The sequence below is a fragment of the Mytilus trossulus genome, chromosome 2, assembly GCF_036588685.1.
Source record: "Mytilus trossulus isolate FHL-02 chromosome 2, PNRI_Mtr1.1.1.hap1, whole genome shotgun sequence".
Lineage (NCBI taxonomy): Eukaryota > Metazoa > Mollusca > Bivalvia > Mytilida > Mytilidae > Mytilus > Mytilus trossulus.
Genome location: NC_086374.1, coordinates 4,951,556 through 4,972,796, shown reverse-complemented (window position 1 = coordinate 4,972,796; position 21,241 = coordinate 4,951,556). Strand labels below are relative to the sequence as shown.

The window sequence follows — 21,241 nt, the reverse complement described above, 5'->3', positions numbered from 1 at the left end:
TGATGAAAGTGTATCAAGAGACAAAGTGTCAGAACTGATGAAAGTGTATCAAGAGACAAAGTGTCATAACTGATGAAAGTGTATCAAGAGATGATGTGTCAGAACTGATGAAAGTTTATCAAGAGACAAAGTGTCAGAACTGATGAAAGTGTATCAAGAGATGATGTGTCAGAACTGATGAAAGTTTATCAAGAGACAAAGTGTCAGAACTGATGAAAGTGTAGATAGGAGACAAAGTGTCAGAACTGATAAAAGTGTATTAGGAGATGAAGTGTCAGAACTGATGGAAGTGTATCAAGAGATAAAGTGTCAGAACTGATGAAAGTGTATCAAGAGATGAAGTGTCATAACTGATGAAAGTGTATCAAGAGATAAAGTGTCAGAACTGATGAAAGTGTATAAGGAGACAAAGTGTCAGAACTGATGAAAGTGTATCAAGAGACAAAGTGTCAGAACTGATGAAAGTGTATCAAGAGACAAAGTGTCAGAACTGATGAAAGTGTATCAAGAGACAAAGTGTCAGAACTGATGAAAGTGTATCAAGAGACAAAGTGTCAGAACTGATGAAAGTGTATCAAGAGACAAAGTGTCAGAACTGATGAAAGTGTATCAAGAGACAACGTGTCAGAACTGATGAAAGTGTATCAAGAGACAAAGTGTCAGAACTGATGAAAGTGTATCAAGAGACAAAGTGTCAGAACTGATGAAAGTGTATCAAGAGACAAAGTGTCAGAACTGATGAAAGTGTATCAAGAGACAAAGTGTCAGAACTGATGAAAGTGTATCAAGAGAAAGTGTCAGAACTGATGAAAGTGTATCAAGAGACAAAGTGTCATAACTGATGAAAGTGTATCAAGAGACAAAGTGTCAGAACTGATGAAAGTGTATCAAGAGAAAGTGTCAGAACTGATGAAAGTGTATCAAGACAAAGTGCCAGAATTGATGAAAGTGTATCAAGAGACAAAGTGTCAGAACTGATGAAAGTGTATCAAGAGACAAAGTGTCAGAACTGATGAAAGTGTATCAAGACAAAGTGCCAGAATTGATGAAAGTGTATCAAGAGACAAAGTGTCATAACTGATGAAAGTGTATCAAGAAATGATGTGTCAGAACTGATGAAAGTTTATCAAGAGATGATGTGTCAGAACTGATGAAAGTGTATCAAGAGACAAAGTGTCATAACTGATGAAAGTGTATCAAGAGACAAAGTGTCAGAACTGATGAAAGTGTATCAAGAGAAAGTGTCAGAACTGATGAAAGTGTATCAAGAGACAAAGTGTCAGAACTGATGAAAGTGTATCAAGAGACAAAGTGTCAGAACTGATGAAAGTGTATCAAGAGACAAAGTGTCAGAACTGATGAAAGTGTATCAAGAGACAAAGTGTCAGAACTGATGAAAGTGTATCAAGAGACAAAGTGTCAGAACTGATGAAAGTGTATCAAAAGATGATGTGTCAGAACTGATGAAAGTGAATCAAGAGACAAAGTGTCAGAACTGATGAAAGTGTATAAGGAGACAAAGTGTCAGAACTGATGAAAGTGTATCAAGAAATGAAGCATCAGAACTGATGAAAGTTTATCAAGAGATGATGTGTCAGAACTGATGAAAGTGTATCAAGAAATGAAGCATCAGAACTGATGAAAGTTTATCAAGAGATGATGTGTCAGAACTGATGAAAGTGTATCAAGAAATGAAGCATCAGAACTGATGAAAGTTTATCAAGAGATGATGTGTCAGAACTGATGAAAGTGTATCAAGAGACAAAGTGTCAGAACTGATGAAAGTGTATCAAGAGACAAAGTGTCAGAACTGATGAAAGTGTATCAAGAGACAAAGTGTCATAACTGATGAAAGTGTATCAAGAGACAAAGTGTCAGAACTGATGAAAGTGTATCAAGAGATGAAGTGTCAGAACTGATGAAAGTGTATCAAGAGACAAAGTGTCAGAACTGATGAAAGTGTATCAAGAGACAAAGTGTCAGAACTGATGAAAGTGTATCAAGAGAAAGTGTCAGAACTGATGAAAGTGTATCAAGAGACAAAGTGTCAGAACTGATGAAAGTGTATCAAGAGATGAAGTGTCAGAACTGATGGAAGTGTATCAAGAGACAAAGTGTCAGAACTGATGAAAGTGTATCAAGAGACAAAGTGTCAGAACTGATGAAAGTGTCTGAACTAATAGAAGTGTCAAGCAACATAGTGTTGGAACAGTTGCATATAAAAGTGTTTCACAGGAAAAACGATCCTGATTCAAATAAAATTTGTCCCATATAATTTCTAAACCTATTTATTGAGTTTTCAGGTATTTTGAATAATCTTAAGTTGAAGTTAAAATATAAATATCAACAAACATATCTATGTTGATAATTTGAACCAGATGCTCCGCAGGGCGTAGCTTTATACGACCGCAGATGTTGAACCCTGAACGGTTGGGGCAAGTATGGACACAACATTCAAGCTGGATTCCGCTCTGAATTTGGATTGTGATTAAATAGTTGACACAGCATAGGTTTCTGACACAGAATGAATGAATTCAAATGAACTTAAAATTTTTGTTTTCTCTTAGAGCAATTCACTATGCTGTTGAATATTAATCCTCTCAAAAAAATGTTTGAAGACATTTTCTTTTTATTTATGAAATTTCAAATGAGAAAAATTTAACCCAATTTTTTATTCACATCACCCTTTCCCTTATTCCAAAACTAATTTCAATTAAAATATTCTAATGGAGTTTGCAACAATTACTACTCATTTAAATACATGATGTAAAAAAACTGCTTGTTATCACTGAATGGTAAAGATTATTTAAATTTATCAGTTGGTAGTAAAAAGTGAATATACATTGTATATTGTATATAACAAAGATTTAAGTTGATTCTGGACAAAGAAAGATAACTCCAATTAAAAAAAATTCTTGCTTACTATACTGGACAAAGAAAGATAACTCTTAATTAAAAAAAAATTTGCAATTTCACAATATTGTGAAATTAGATATTTCTTGCCATTGCACAATACTGTGCAATTGAAAAGACTTGCTATTGCACAATACTTAATATAATAATTTTAGATCCTGATTTGGACCAACTTGAAAACTGGGCCCATAATCAAAAATCTAAGTACATGTTAAGATTCAGCATATCAAAGAGGCCCAAGAATTTATTTTTTGTTAAAATCAAACTTAGTTTAATTTTGGACCCTTTGCACTTTAATTTAGACCAATTTTAAAACTGGACCAAAAATTAAGAATCTACATACACAGTTAGATTTGGCATATCAAAGAACCCCAATTATTCAATTTTTGATGAAATCAAACAATGTTTAATTTTGGACCCCGATTTGGCCCAACTTGAAAACTGGGCCAATAATCAAAAATCTAAGTACATTTTTAGATTCAGCATATCAAAGAACCCCAAGGTTTCAATTTTTGTTAAAATCAAACTAAGTTTAATTTTGGACCCTTTGGACCTTAATGTAGACCAATTTGAAAACGGGACCAAAAATTAAGAATCTACATACACAGTTAGATTTGGCATATTAAAGAACCCCAATTATTCAATTTTGATGAAATCAAACAAAGTTTAATTTTAGACCCTTTGGGCCCCTTTTTCCTTAACTGTTGGGACCAAAACTTTTAAAATCAATACCAACCTTCCTTTTATAGTCATAAACCTTGTGTTTAAATTTCATAGATTTCTATTTACTTATACTAATGCTATGGTGCGAAAACCAAGAAAAATGCTTATTTGGGTCCCTTTTTGGCCCCTAATTCCTAAACTGTTGGGACCGAAACTCCCAAAATCAATACCAACCTTCCTTTTGTGGTCATAAACATTGTGTTAAAATTTCATTGATTTCTATTTACTTTAACTAAAGTTATTGTGCGAAAACCAAGAATAATGCTTATTTGGGCCCTTTTTTGGCCCCTAATTCCTAAACTGTTGAAAATAAAACTCCCAAAATCAATCCCAACCTTTATTTTGTGGTTATAAACCTTGTGTCAAAATTTCATAGATTTCTATTAACTTAAACTAAAGTTATAGTGCGAAAACCAAGAAAATGCTTATTTGGGCCCTTTTTGGCCCCTAATTCCTAAAATATTGGGACCAAAACTCCCAAAATCAATACCAGCCTTCCTTTTATGGTCATAAACCTTGTGTTAAAATTTCATAGATTTCTATTCACTTTTACTAAAGTTAGAGTGCGAAAACTAAAAGTATTCGGACGACGACGACGACGACGACGACGACGACGACGACGACGACGACGCCAACGTGATAGCAATATACGACGAAAATTTTTTCAAAATTTGCGGTCGTATAAAAATATATATATAACAATAAAAATTTCATCTCCAAAAGGAGTTGAATTAATGGTGTCTATATGAAGTTTACAAGTGGCTGGACCAAACAGTATCTATATGTAGAAAAGGGTAAAAAAAATATAAAAAGAATGGCTGGACAATTTTTTTCTCCAAAAATAATAGGAGACAATTAAACCATATATTATATAATTTTCATACAATTTTAACAACTTCAACAAGACATGATACATTTAATAACATTTCCTGTCACCTATTAAAGTTACATAATATTTACATTGATATCTGATAAAACAAAAGATTTGTAATGATATAACCTGACTGTATAAATGTCAATGATAACATTATAATCATTTAATCCTCTTATAACACTTCAAATGTTTACCATGATTCAACAACAACAGAAGGTTTTACTCATATTTAATCCTCAATTATGTAGCTTAATCAAATTTCTGGCTCAACTTTTTTTTCTTCAAAATTATAAGGTTTTTTTCTTCATGATTGTATACACTTTAGAGAATATAAAATCAAATCCTGCAAACTGCATTTCTGCAGTCTCCACCATCAGCCATTTATCCAATGTCCCAGACTTGAATTCTTTTTAGACACATATTTTATGGGGCAAAACTTTGTTTAGACTTTAAAATATGCATATTAAAGAAAAATGTTGAAATATTGTTCTTTAGACTAGTTACGTTGGATTAGATTTTGGGGGCAGAGTGTTTTAGGGTTTGTCTGACTGAAAAAGAAATCTGATCTTTTCTATATGTTCAACTAAAAAATCTAAAAAATTCTATCTGACCAAATGATTTTTTGTCTGACATGTTTGAAAACTACCAGAGGAGGATTGAGAGGAGCCCACAGGGCATAAACCCTTTTAAGGGGAAAATTTGGTTCATTAAATAGGGAATCACTGAAGCATGACTCAGGAGTTGGTCCCCTCTTAGACAGGCAGTGGGCCTCCACTTATAAAATATCTGAAACTGCCAATGACTACCAATTGGGTTGAAACACATTGTTAAAGTCATAATAAACGAGTGACCGTTGAAAATAATGTTCAATAAATCTGTTATTGAAAGTATTTATTTTGTACTGTAGTACATATATCAAGCCATCAGTTTTCGCTTTTGAATTAGCTTAATTTGTCATTATGAAGCCTTTTATAGCTGACTACATGGGGTATGAGTTTTTCTCATTGTTGAAGGAAGTATACTGACCTATAGTTGTGAATGTTTGTGTCATTAGGTCTCTTGTCTAGAGTTGTCTCATTGCCAATCATACATCTTCTTATTTTTATATCAAAATGTCATTTGAAAAATTAAAATTAAAATAGCAAACTGTGCACAACTCCTGTTCTGTCAAAAAAATCTGTGCATATTTGCTTGAATTCTGTAAAGCTGTTTTCAACAGTTGTGGATTAACAAATTGATATAATCAGAAATGTACTAAGCCATGGCATATGATTTGGTTTGTATACACCAAAAATCCCTCAGATCAAATATTAAGATAGTAGGTGCACAACTTAATGTTCTGATGAAGTCTCAGTGCAATTTAATATTTTCATTATCTCTTGTAACATTAGGAATATATCCAGGGTTCAAAGTCTATCCCATTCATAGAGGAAGTCTCCATATTCTTTTCCACAATTTATTTACTTTTTTTACCAGCATCTAACCACAACTGAAAACAACAGAATCATAAGTTTTGATGAATAATTAGATTCATAAGGTCACACCTCATGTGATAGTCATTTTAATCCATGTAATCCTTTGAAAATGACAGTTTTCAACAACCCTAACCGGATATATTTGTAAATACTTAAAAGTTCAAATACACTGATCCACTTCTGTGGTGTGCCACTACTTCAGACACTTTAAATATAAATAAGGAAGTTGGGTCAACTATGACCTCAGTTTTACAAAAGTCTTGACCTATCTATAGATGTACTTGAACAAATTATGTACAATTTACCATTAAAATCAAGTGAAAAAGTTTTTAAAAATATTTAAAAATAAGTTTTATTGACCTATAGTACATGTAGTATATGACATTTTTTTTACTATCTCAGGATCAGATAATGACTTTCCTTTTTAACAATGTCAGACCGAAAATGATAAAATGTCAAACAAATTTTTTTCTAGTTGTATCAGATTATAAACATGTATGTGTTTGCCAACTTGCCACTTACATTGACAATGAAGTACTTTGCACAACATAGTATTATTTTACTGTTAACATCATATCTTCAGTCTAATTCACTCTTTAATTATAAATTCTAAACTATTTTTTTCAATTAAAGTGTAATTGATAATGGGGACAAAGGACAAAGAGAGAAAAATAAATTGTTTTTCATATTCTATAGAGACCTTGTAATATAATCATATTAATTTAAATCTGTAATAAGTAGACATAATAAGAGGAAACCAATTTACATATATTTGTACCACCATCTCTTTAAATAAAATCCTTTTTATTAAAATAGTGACATTTAATTTCATTTCATTGCCACACTGATGCTTTTAAGTGACATATAAATCTGACTGTTAGCCAAGACCAATCTAGTATATAATATTACATGACAAAAGATTGTAGGCTGATAGTGAAAAGCAGGGATTGTTACAGAAGTGGGCCCATATAATCAATAATCTATGTAATATGTAATATGATAAACTGGTATTAATAAGAACAGTAAAGTGTCTCTTGATATATAAGATATATCCCATTATTGGTAATTGTACACACAAATACAAATGTACTCAACATCAAATTACTCTCAACTTGGCAAATGCTAGCTTTCCTCACAGCCATTATCAGAAATCATATTGCCAGAGCATAATTGGGGACATTAACAGCATAGAACCAATTGCCCCAGTCTACTTGACCACACCCACCTTATAAACATTTGACTTCAATAAGCAAGCATCTTTCCTGTACATGTATTTCACTTATACAGAGATGGGAATCCATGCAAGAATGTGCTAGGATGACCTGACTTTCTCCCCCAAAACTATGGTATTGATCACATGTACAACTGATTTATGGCTAGCAAGATAACGAACTGAAACAAACCTTTTTATAACATTTCTTATACCTTCAGTACTCAGTACTGTGAATGACAACCTACTAACAAAAATATAGCAGCCAAAACCTTAGTTTTTCCCAAATAACATTTTATTAGTAGCTTTACTGTGACCTTGAAGCTTTACTGTGACCTTGAAGCCCAAGTCAATAATGATCTTTTCCATCCCATGAGCAACAAAACCAAGTTTTGTTAAAGTTGAACATAATACTAGTATGTTGATTCAGAAAATAACATTCAGAAACCAAAATAGGCCAACATTTCAGTCTTAATATCAGCAGAGACCTGGACTTTGACCTACTGATCCAAAATCAATAGGGGTCTTCTTTATGAGCTTAATTCAACCAAGTTGGTTAAATATTGGAAATATGGTGCAAAATATTATTGCCGAAAACGATTACTTTTTTTACAAGATTCCAGTCCATGAAATGAAATGATCCCAATGGCATATGTAAACAAATGTATGCCTTGATGGTCAGACACAGGATAACATTCATCCATAGTATTGTAAGGTACATGTATGTTGGATTTTGTTGTAACTCGGATACAACATGCTTTGGATGCATCAAAATTTATAATGTGTTATTTATATCCTTCAAATGAAGAGATTATTGACTTCCATATGCATGTATTGACATATATATATAAGCTATAAACCCTTGTGATACTTGCATACTCAGGCTGTGAATTTTACAAGAGAATCTGATAGAAAGTATCAGATAATTCTTTTTTAAAGATATAAACTAATTAATATAAAGTAAACTTACTGTATCAACAAATCTCAGATGTCTCACTGTTAAATCCATACAGGCTTCTTTCTTACTAGGAACAGTTTGATGTGGGTCTGTAAATAAAGAATCAATAAGTCAGTAAGACAGGAAAAGTGTTAGCAGACAATTATTGATTCAATATAAATATATTTTATATCTTAACAGTCAGTGTTTTGTCAGTTATGTATAAATCCATAAATAAGTATATTATAATATTGTGAATGGAAATGGGGAAATCTGTCAAAGAGATATACAACCCAACCAACGAGCAGAAAACAGCCGAAGGCTAGTGACCAATGGGTCTTCAATACAGTGAGAAAATCCAGCACCAAGAGGTGTGCTATATACATTTTTTTGTAAAATATACAGAGACCTGTTGGTGACCTGAACCTGTTGGTGACCTTCTGCTGTTGTTTTTTCTATGGTCTGGTTGTTGTCTCTTTGACACATTCCCCATTTCTATTCTCAATTTTAAATACTGCAGATACATGTACCAACAGAATTTGGTAATTAAAACAAATACACCATCACAGTGACTTTTGTCTGGCAAAACATTACCTATAAACTTGTACATTTAACCAAGTTAACATTACATCAGTGGCATCTGCATATTTCTAACACTAAACCATGTTCTACCTCTAGAAACCAATGTTAATGTTAAGCTGTTGCACTTATTTTTAGGTACAATAAAAACAAATTTTATGTGTTAATTTACAATATTATTGCAAGTATAGATTATATATATATTTTTTAACCTACTTATGATATTACCTGTACAATGTCTAGGTAAAAGTTGACAAATCATCCTGGATTCAAATACATTTAAGCCTAGGAAACTTGGAGATCATGTACTGTGGATCCATTTTTATTTGTTGGATACCAATTTTCGTGGATTTCCTGCATACCAATTTTCTAAAGTCTTGTATCTAGACTTCGACAAAACCATGAAATGAAATATCCACAAACATGAAAGGTTTCCTTAATCCATGAAAATAGGTACCCACGAAAATAAATAAATCCACATGTACAGGATGCTGGCTTGAAGAAACTAAATATTTATGTTAGCTAGATATGTAATTTGTTAGTATAATATACATGTATCATACATTTTGATGGCGTTCAAGTTCAAGCTGTAAAAAAAATTGTTTTTAATTGTCCTGTTTTCGTTGAATTTTTAGGGAAAATAACTTTTGTTTATTTGTATCATCACGAAAAGAACACTGATTTCAATAAAGAGGCCTATTTCCTATTAATTTCATAAAATAATACTATTGTACTCTAGCGAAGATTTAAAACTGATATTTTTCTTAGTCAAGTTTTCACAATGTTTCATTTATGACATTAACTCTTTTCAATATTCAATATTACAATTTTTGATGAGCAACTTTTCAAACTTTTTATTGGTACAACAACCTACTACATGAACTAGTAATTAAATTACTAAACAGTATACTTACACTAACTGACAATTTTTTTCTTCTAAAACTTTCATATTACAGTTTTTGTTGTACTCTTTTGTTGGTGTGAAATAAAATCACCTAATGTACCGAGGAAATGCAAAGTTTTATAAACAAGTAGCCATGTACAGGAATTCTCAAAATATACTGCAGGTATTAAACCTACTTTAAATGAATCTACATATTTTTTTGTAGGATTTCATCAAAGATTGGAGAAAGGCAGATCTGATTATAACAACATCATCAGCATGTAACCTTCAGATCTACATGTCTATTTCCTGTGATTATTACAGAAATGTCAATTATCTTCTGGGTCTAATGTCATTATGATTACAGTTAATATGTATCATATAAACATATCTTACCGAGGGTTCAGGGACAGGTCAATGGGAAAATATGCAGGATCATGCAATGTTAACTTTCATATATAGGTTATGTTTTGGTAAGGATTGTGGGTATCTTATTCTAAAACTATAATAATACAAAAATATTGCAGTGCTCAGATTTGCTAGATAGAATAAGGGTTACACTTTTGGTATCTAGTCCTTACCAACTATGTTGCTGACCCTCATAAAATAACAACTTCTTGTAGTTGTACATTTTGTATCTAAACCATAATCATTAATTTAGTATGATGACAATCAAAACAGTCATTGACTCAGTTTTATAACAGTAAAAGCAGAGTCCAGAATTTAATCTGCTACTCACATTATAATACACTTATGAAGCTGATTATAATAAAAAGGCATACTAAAAATGAGTTGGATTTTAGATTGAAGAACGAAATAATATGGTGAACATGCATGTTTACAATTAATATACCAAAATATGCATGAAACATTGTTAAAAAAAGTATCATCCTAATTGTTCCTGGAAATAAGGAAACTAATTCTAATGTTTGCGAATTTCCAATACAGTTTATTGTTATTTCATGAGGTCTGACTAACCTACTTTTGACATAATTATAAATAATCTAATTAAAGTTTTCTGGACCTAAATCCATGATGTTATTTTCATATACATATTGTTCTCACTCCTATGATTCGTATACACTCCTGATAACTTTTTTCCTTTATTCCTGTTTTTTTTTTATATTAGTTTTAATCGTAAGCCTTCTTGAAGATAACAAGTTTTTCAAAAACAATTACAAATTTTGTGCTGTTTTTGATACATCTGACCTATTTGTTACTATTAGGTTGAGGATTTTATTTAAGAGAAGTAAGGGTGGTTATGGAAACCTTTCTTTAAAATGGTGTTTCAGGCCTATCATCCTTGCATTAACAATTTTTTGCTGAATTCATTATTGATTGTTTTATTTTCACATTTCAAAGTTAAGTTGTGTTTTGTACAAAAATGTAAGTGTATTATCTGGGGAAAAATATCAATGTACTGAGGCTTTCTTTTTTAATCTGAAAGGAGTTCCTTTAGTTTCTAAATCTGAAAATCTTTAAAAATATTGGATATTATATACATGATATATAAGTAACTATAGGTACAATGTACATTTTAACCAAAGTCAAGAATCTTACTGCTTATCATTTTCTGACATACATGTACATATTTTCTGACATACATAGACAGCAAGTCCCACATGTCCAATAAACCCTTACAATTTTGTTTAAGAGAAGGAAAGAGTGTTTAAACTTACACACTACTCAAGACTTTGGAATTATGACTGCCAAAATATTACAATTTTGTGATTTATCGCATTTCATTCAACAAGGTTTTTTTTCAGATTATTTTAGAGGCTTTCTTTGATCGATCATTCATCTTTCAATATGCATACCAGCATTATCAGAACTTTGTAAACACCTGATGTTTAGCTATGTCACTTCAATCTGACCTTATCAAATGGGAGATTTCTGATAACATAACATTCAAGCAGTCATTCTAAATCTATGAATCATTTTTATGGATCATAATCGGTCAAAACTTTGAAAGTTTATCTTAATTCACTTTTAAGTCTCAATTTCATACTATGCTTTAATTTAAACATAAGACCGTGATAATAAGATATCATTAAACTATAAGAGCTTTACTCTTTCGTTAATCTTCTAGTTATTCATTATTTGTTTCTTAAGACATGCATGTACAAAAATGTATTTTCCTTTTGGTCAGTTTTGAACAACTTTTTTTCAACAAAAAACTAGAAGTCAACATAACAGAATTTGATGTTCCTAAATGCTTGAAAAAGGTTAGACACTTTTCCCTGGTCAAATCATTTGTAATGATTTTTTTTTAAATTTAATTCAAAGAAAGATAACTCTTAATTGGTTCACGTCACACTACTTATTGTTTGCCAACACTCTGGGTAAATTAATATTATGAGAATAACGCTTCATTGAATGTACATTATTATATATTTTAGCCTTCTATGATTTGATTATTTTGTTGCATTGTTATCTAATATTTTCTTGTTATTTCAATCTATACAACATGCATTATTTTTGAGTACATGCTTAAAAAAATTTAACCAATTTAGCAAAATTTTACATTATATTATAATTCTCAGAATTCTGTATTTGCTTTTTGCCATCATGGCATGCAACTGCGATATTTTGATTGATTGGTTGTTGTTTAATGCAACTTTAAACACATACACTATTGTGCTATTTTGTGGCGGTCACTTTTTATTGGTGGAGGAAGCTGGAGACCCTGGAGTGAACCACCGACCTTTGGTATGAAAACTGACAATCCTAGTCAACTAAGATTAGAGTCAAGTGCACCTGCCCCATGAGGGATTCTAACTCATAACCTCAGTGTTTACTGGCTAGTAGTGATACAGTAGTTTTACTACTTAGACCACTCGCCTACAGAGGCTCCCACAGAGAATTTGTTTATGTTGTTTGTATTGAATTCCTAATCACAAACTTTCACAAATTTTTGACAGGCACCTAGAGGCCACAGGAAAAAAGCATATCTAAGTGTCCTCTTATGAAATCGTAAAGGAGAGAACAAAAAGACTTGAATTTTGTTGTTAATTGTTTACTGTATGTTCATTGGAAGTGTTTATGATAAAAACATTCTATTATCAAATATTATTCAATAATCCTTGACCCTATTAGGCAGCCTACATATTGCCAAATAAAAAATCCCTAAATTTCATTGCAGTAAACATAACATCTGTACTTACGCATACATGTACCTGGATTAAATGATTTCTATTAAATGAAATAAGTTAGCTGAACTTAGGTTATTGACTAGCACAAGATCAATAATCTTTTTATCTTTTAGAACAAAGTTAGGGGAACTTAATCTCTGACCAGATAAATGTCATAAGGTAAATAGGTTGATGAACTACTTATGATCTGCACAAACATAAAGATGAATATCAATTCTGTAAATTCAGAATTTATATCTGCGATTTTTGAAGATATGTAAATGTGAGATTATATTGAATCTCAGGGAAACATTTATATATTGATTGTTTGAGAATGACAGACATCAGTAACACTTATACCCTGACCAATAAGTGGCTGGGGTCTACAAATGATGTATAGAGAATATATTAATAAAGGTTTCCAACAACATTTAAACAACCTTATAAGACATCTGCAGGTCAACACATGGTCTTCAAAAATAAACAGGTGTATATACATTTGTTTTTTTAACATACATGTATTTCAAGATTTAAATTGTCCCCTGTCGTGCCTGTTCAATTTTGAATTATTATTGAAAAAATATTTTCAGGTTACAATAACATACAGTTTTATTTTTAACACTTCCCTTCTTTATTCTTTGTCACATGTATAGATTAATATTCTACAACTGAAGTAAGCTGAAAAATCAATGCTGTAATAATAAAATGTAAAGAAGGGACACATCAAAGCTGTTTCCATACATGTACACACTAAGGTATTCTTATATGTACATAAAGCTATAAACCTCCTTTAGGTAAACAAATGTACACAGTTGCACTAAATAATATATGTGTCTCCTATATATCTTTTGGCACATTACTGAACATGCTGAAGATTGACCAAAATCTAACACATTATAATTATGTATCATCACAAATCTGATGGTTTGACAGTGGGCCAAATACCTTCGCAACTGATAAACTGCTGACACTAGCTATTTAGACTGACAAACAAATGACATACTTGGCAAATTTGAATAAACAGCTATTTAATCATACATGTACAAAATGTATTTCAAGTTATATAATATAAGCTTTGTTTCTTTTTATTAAAAATATTTCATGTATTTGTATGACAATTTGTTAAAGCATATAACATTTACACAAACACATGATACCATTCTAATTTAAGAGAAAGATTCATTAAAAGGGCAGGAGTTAAATTTTGAGAGAAGATGTCAAAAAATATTTTAAAATCAAACAAATAGAATTTCATTAACCAACACTTTTAGTGGGTCTCATTGGGGTCTAAGTGTGACACGGGATTGCCTATTTTTTGTAAGCTAACACGTGAAATCAAATTATCATGACGTGAAAACGAGAAATGAAAAAAAAATGAGAATTGGTTACGTACATAGTGTAAGCGGGATACGGGAATCTGACAAAACAGTAAGCGGGATCCGGGATTGGAACCCCCCAATGAGACCCCCTTTTACAATGTTACTAAATATAATGGTAGTGATTTACTATTTAACCAAAACAAACAAATATGACATTTTATTTTGAATTACTCCAACTTTATCTAAATCCCTCAATTTTTTCAGTATTTTAATTATTGAAAACATAATAGATTAAAAGCATCATCAAAATTTCAGAGATTGATAATCCATCTTCTAAGAAAATCGTTAAAAATTACCACACTAGTAATTACGGGCAATCGATACATTTACAGGGTAGGTAATGACGTTGCTAACGTAAATTGTTATTTCTGCGATGTCAAACTATGACTATAAAAATCCTTGCTATGACTTACAAAACTAAAGGCTCCAAAGAGCCTGTGTCGCTCACCTTGGTCTACGTGAGTATTAAACAAAGGACACAGATGGATTTATGACAACATTGTGTTTTGGTGATGGGGATGTGTTTGTAGATCTTACTTTTCTAAACATTCTTGCTGCTTACAACAATCTCTATCTATAATGAACTTGGCCCAATAGATTCAGTGGAAAATGTTAGTGAAAATTTACAAATTTTATGAATTGTTAAAAATTGACTAAAAAGGGCAATAACTCCCTAGGGGTCAATTGACCATTTTGGTCATGTTGACTTATTTGTAGATCTTACATGTACCTTGCTGAACATTTTTGCTGCTTACAGTTTATCTCTATCTATAATAATATTCAAAATAATAACCAAAAACAGCAAAATTTCCTTAAAATTACCAATTCAGGGGCAGCAACCTAACAATGGGTTGTCTGATATATTGATTCATCTGAAAATTTCAGGGCAGATATAGATCTTGACCTGATAAACACTATTACTCCATGTCAGATTTGCTCTAAATGTTTTGGTTTTTGAGTTATAAGACAAAAACTACATTGAAGAAAAGCTCCCTTGGCCCTTTAGGCCAGGTGAGCTAAAAAAAAGACTTATGGGGAACAAACTAATTTTTCGACAGATTTTTATCATTCAAACTTACCTAACTTAAAAATAAGTTTGTAGACTCCTCTGTTTAAAAATGCCATTTGGGTTGATTATGTAAGGAGATTCTGTGTGCCAATTTTTATGAAAATGTAATTAAATAGTGCTTTTTTTTTTAAAATATGCTGCAAAAAATGATGTTTTTTTTACTAAATTCGTGAACATTAGTTATTTGAAAAACAAATTGCACAAATTTAAAGAACATTTATCGAAACAGAATTTACAAATAATTTAACAAAAAACAGCTTGTGTTTATCTTCTAAAACAAAAAAGTTTTGAATTTCTGTCAAAAGGAAAAATATGTCCACAATTCCGAACAAAATTTGGACCTCAATTTACTCAAAAAGTAGCACATGAAGGTCATGAAGGTATATTTTTTTATTACATATTTGATTTAATCAGGCAAAAAATCTTCTTCATGTATATGCAAATTGTCAGCAAAATTTCAATGTTGGATCAAAACTGTATTGTATGCCCTTAAAGAAACTTTGTGAGAGCACTTACATATCCCCACCCCCACATTGTCACTGGACAAATACAATAACACCTAGAAAAAAATCTGAATTAAATTTCCTGCCTATATGGCATAATGCACATCTACAAAAATGTACATGTAGTATGTCCTTATTATATAAAAAGGTTTTATGAAATTCTGTTGTGTGGTTTCAGAGGAGTTGGGATGATAAGAACAGGACTGATGGACAGGTCAAAAACATTATACCCTCTGCAACTTCATTGCATGGGGTACAATTAATTCATTGTCAGATCTGTGAAACACAATACATCAAAAAAGAAAATAAGGAAACAATGGAATCATTTCCAATGATACAACTATCCATTAAAAGTTCAAATGAAGGAGATGTAAGCAATAATAGGCAACCATATAGTCTTCAACAATTAGAAAAGACCATACAGTACAGTTGGCTGTCAGACAAAAGGTTTCAGAGGAGTTGCAATGACAAACTGTTTTCATGGAAAATATGAAACAATTCAATTGAGAAAACAAACAGCCTGAACTTGTCATTCATGCATATACACTTTTAATAAAAAAAAAAAGTAATCTCTTTTCTGGTTTTGTGATCTTAAAAGCAATACTTGTGTGGGTTAAAATCAAGATGTGTGAAATTATTATAAAACTAGAGGCTCTTAAGAGCCTGTGTCCCTCACCTTTGTCTATGTGCATATTAAACAAACGACACATGGATCCATGACAAAATTGTGTTTTTGTGATGTGTTTGTATATCTTACTTTTACTGAAATTTTTGCTACTTACAATTTTCTCTATCTATATAGACTTGGCCCTTTAGATACAGAGGAAAATATTTGGTAAAAATTTACAAAAATTAATGAAAATTGTTAAAAATTGACTATAAAGGGCAATAACTCCTTAGGGGTCAACTGACCATTGTGGTCATGTTGACTAATTATTAGATCCTACTTTGCTGAACATTATTGCTGTTTACAGTTTATCTCTATCTACATGTATAATATTATTCAAGATAATAACCAAAAACAGCAAAATTTCCATACCCATGTCAGATTTGCTCTAAATGCTTTGGTTTTTGAGTTATAAGCCAAAAACTGCATTTTACCCCTATGTTCTATTTTTAGCCATGGTGACCATCTTGGATGGTTGACCGGGTCATCGGACACAATTTTTAAACTAGATACCCCAGTGATGATTGTGGCCAAGTTTTGTTTAATTTGGCCCAGTAGTTTCAGAGAAGAAGATTTTTGTAAAAGTTAACGACGACGACGGTGATGGGAAAAGCGCACTTGGTCCTTCGGACCAGGTGAGCTAAAAATAGTGATTTGCATTTAATGAAACCAAAACTTTAATTTGGGGCTAAAATAATAGTGAAACTGCAGTTAAATGTTAGGAGTATAAAAAAAATTGTAAAGGTTCCGCGGAACCCAGTGTCTCGCCTACTTTTGCTGTAACTCCCAAGCTCAACAAAAATGAGGAAAACAAGCAATAAAATATTCCTCTTAATACTATCTTTTGATTGTAAGAAGCTTCTGTCCAAGTTTGGTAAAAATTTCAGGATAGTTTATGAATCGAATAAATGTTTTAAAAACTTTAACTGCAGACTGTACATGCTGTATGTAATGTTAACTGGAAGAAAAACTAAGTCCATTTATAAACTTGTAAAATTGAGATACACAGGTACCAAATATTAACAAAATTTCTTTTCTAGATACTAGCTTTTGATCATAAACAAGCTTCTGTCCAAGTTTGGTACAAATTTAAAGTAGTATAAGAAAGTTATTAAATTTTAATTTTTAAATAATTTAACCACAGAGTAAATGTGTTGTTTCCTGGCAGAAAACCTAAGTCCATTTAAAAGTATTAATACGGAAAAAATGGATGTATTTTTTTACAAAATTTACTTCTGGATACTATCTTATGATCATAAACAAGCTTCTGTCTAAGTATGGTACAAACCCAGGATAGTTAAAGAAAGTTATTAAAATTTTAAAAACTTTAACCACAGAGTGAATGTAATGTTTCCCCGCAGAAAAACTAAGTCCATTTAGAAGTAAAAAACAGAAAAAATAGAATTTTATTTTTCAAAATTTACTTCTAAATACTATTTAATGATCATAAACAAGCTTCTGTCCAAGTTTGGTAGAAATCCAGTATAGTTTAAGAAAGTTATTAAATTTTCCAAAACTTAAACCACAGAGTGAATATTTGTGGAAGCCGCCGCCGCCGACAACGGAATGTAGGATCGCTTAGTCTCGCTTTTTCGACTAAAGTGGAAGGCTCGACAAAAATGTACAATGCAATATTTAATATTAATATTATAAATATAAGAATGTAGCACACAGAGGGTATATATCTAAGGTCACCTTTAACAAATTTATAAGTTTGATGAAATTGATGATGCCTTCACATGGCTTGTTGATTTGGTACATAGGTACATGTAGGCTATGTAGATAGCTCTGACAAGCTAGGGATTATAATTTATTTTGCCAACAAGATTTAAGTTTTATGTTTAAACAAGAAACTGAAATTCATGACCATGATGACATTTGAAACACTTTAATAATACATGTATAATCAACTGCTAATTATGGCAAAAATTACTACAAAGTATAAGAGTTAAACTGTTTTTTTAAGACTGTAAATTCAGAAATGAAAGGGAGGATTTTTGAAGGAGAGTCCAGACACTCGTCAGTTTGGGCCATGGTGAGTTCAACAGTAAGAACATACATTTACATTTTACTTAATTGCAATATGATTTACTATTTTAGTCTCCATGACCTAATTTATATTTCGTGAACAAAAACTTCAAATATCTGACATGATGTAATATGTTTCACACATTACCTTCAGTTATCTATGTATACATGTACTTTGTGTAGTTTATATGTTGTATGCCTATAGTTGTTTTGACTTTGGTAAATAAAGATATATACTTATAGCAATAGAGCAATGCCATGTAGGCAAAAATTCATAGCTAGGATACAATATACATGACATTAAATTAAGATTTCCTTCAAACTTTTGCTATAAATGAGGATACAAAATGTATGTGTGTTCATTTAGCACAAAATTTTACAATCTTCATGCATCTTTGTACTCACCAGTTTGAAAATGGTGAGTCCAGACAGATTTTCACATTTGGACATGACTTAGTGAGAACCCTTCTTTAGCAGTTGTAGGCATCACTCTTTGCATTTTTAACATATGTATACAAATCAAATAATTTTATTGGTGTAAATTCCTATACAGAAATGATACCAGCCGACATTTACAAAATACAGATACAAATACAAAAATAAACAAACAAACAGACAAAAACAAAAACAAAAAAGCAAAAAAAAACAACATATTTTCTCAATGATAAGAGATACATATTTTATATTTACATTGCGTGGAGGTGTTATTCATACAAAATTATTAATTCAAGCTATTAACAATTAGCTTTAATACTATAAAAGTTCTTAACAACATTATGTTTGCTTTAAATGAATGTTCAAATCATACATATCGCTTATTCCAGCTACACTTACAGTACTAATGTCTGTATCATTACTTTTCAAAATGAAACTAAACTTATCTTGTTCACACATATTAGCAAAAGATGGAACTATATCACTTAAATTACAAAAGAGTACATTTCTATTAATTTCTAGTGCTTTACATTGAATGAGGAAATGGAACTCATCTTCAATTCCATCGTTACAAATTGGACAAATTCTCTGTTCTAAAGGTGTTCTAGTATATCTACCAACTTCTATTAGTAATTTACTATTACTAATTCTGATTTTTACCATTTTAGAAATAACACTTTTGTTAAGGTCCAGTAGAAGATATTTTTCTAATTCAAAATTATTTTTAACTGTGTGATATGTTCTTAGTTTATTACCATGACTATTACCATTATTTGAGTCACAAAAAAGAGCTTGTTTCCAGTATTTTATGAATTCCTCTTCTAATTTCTTTTGAAATGAAAAAAGTATTTTTTTCTTTGACATAGTATAATTTTTTTTGATTTTCCCAGACATGTTGAAAGCCAAGTTTACTTAATAAATGTACGTATACATGTATATGTGAAATGTACATTTATCTTTTTAATTTATCACACTTTAGCAAATTTTTTAACATATGTATATATGTGAAATGTACATGTATCTTTTTAATTAACTTCTGTTTTTTCTTTAAGTGCTGAATTAACCAGGTGCAGATATGACTTGTCTTGTAACCTTATGAGGTTGGGAACAATACAACTTATATGGATAGAAACAAGTGCTTGTTTTACGACCTGCTAATTTCCCGACTGTCTAAGATTTTAAGGCTCTGACAAACATTGACACCTTTAAATTCATTAATACTTACAGATTATCTATATTAAGCAGCAACTGCCAAACTGGATTAAAATTATGCAAGTTGCAATGCAAGCTTTCTTCTAAGGGAGATAATTTACAAATTTAGTCAATTCAGATGTCGGCTCTTTTCGCCCTGATTACATGCTCGCCCTAAGACCGTTCATCCACGGAATACGTTCGCCCTATTTCTTTTTTTAAGGGGAAAGGGGGGCTGTTTGTTTCCTTGGTCTAATTGTTATGTTCTTTAGTGGCTTTTCATAATCAACATATTTTTTAACTGTAAATTAGTAAGTGTGGACTATGTAGAATCTAGATTTGTAGTCTACCTGCTTCTTCTTCTCAAGTTCCTCTATATCTTCCTCCAATAGTTATCAACCTTATTGAATTAACTTAAGGGTTGGTTAATCCTTATAAAAATTATCAAGAATATACCTAACTATTTAAAAATATCATTATGCACAGTTAAATTCCTGCAACTTGAGATAATAATAATAACTTCTACTGATGTAGTGTACATTTAAAATGGGTGATAGTACTGTGACAGTACATGTTATAGTTAATGACCAAGCAAGTCGGTATATTTCATTTAACCTGCACGACTCAGTGATCCTTATTATAAAGGGACGATATTCTGCAATCCACGGCTCCTAGGGAAGTTCCATGTAAGGAAAAGAAAGGGGGAATACGCCTTTATATTATAGTAAAAGCTTGACAGTAAATTTTTAAGTATTGACTTTTTTATATTTATGCTTCTCTGGGACTATTATGCTAAGTATAACAGTCCCAGGGCTTCTTCCTAAATTGTTACATTATTTGAAGAAATTGCGAATCAATGGTAGTTTCTATTTTATCGTTTCTGTTAAATTCATTCACAATTTTTATATGAATTAGTGACGATTAAGAAATTGTCCTATAATGTAGACACCTATATCTTTTGTTCAAACCTATATGGTGCCCGCTAGATGTCATTAGTTGTCTTCGTTTGCCATCTACAGTTTAGGTTCAGTTTTGTGTACAGTAACTTTCAAATCGGTGTATGAAAAATAATAACTTAAAGTGTCATTGAGGATAGAGCTATAAATGCTTCTCTTTCCCTACATGAATTGCTTAGGAGAAAAATGAACCGAGGAGAATTGTTAGTACCTAAATTTAGAACAGAAAAAAAACCCATTTCACTTTGCAATCTTTAAATATCCCCCTCCCCATTCCCCCAAATTTCT

General features: G+C 31.2%; 1 protein-coding gene across 2 annotated transcripts in view; it reads right to left on the bottom strand.

The window, feature by feature from the left end:
• Nucleotides 1-20,127, bottom strand: part of LOC134706328 (transmembrane protein 198-like) — a 40,623-nt gene extending 20,496 nt beyond the window's left edge. For both annotated transcript variants that reach the window (XM_063565185.1, XM_063565175.1), the window contains exons 1-2: nt 20,032-20,127; nt 8,166-8,242 (exon numbers count right to left, since the gene is read on the bottom strand). The gene's annotated coding sequence lies outside the window, so the exon portion shown is untranslated. The remainder of the gene's footprint in view (nt 1-8,165; nt 8,243-20,031) is intronic.
• Nucleotides 20,128-21,241: the final 1,114 nt, after the last annotated feature.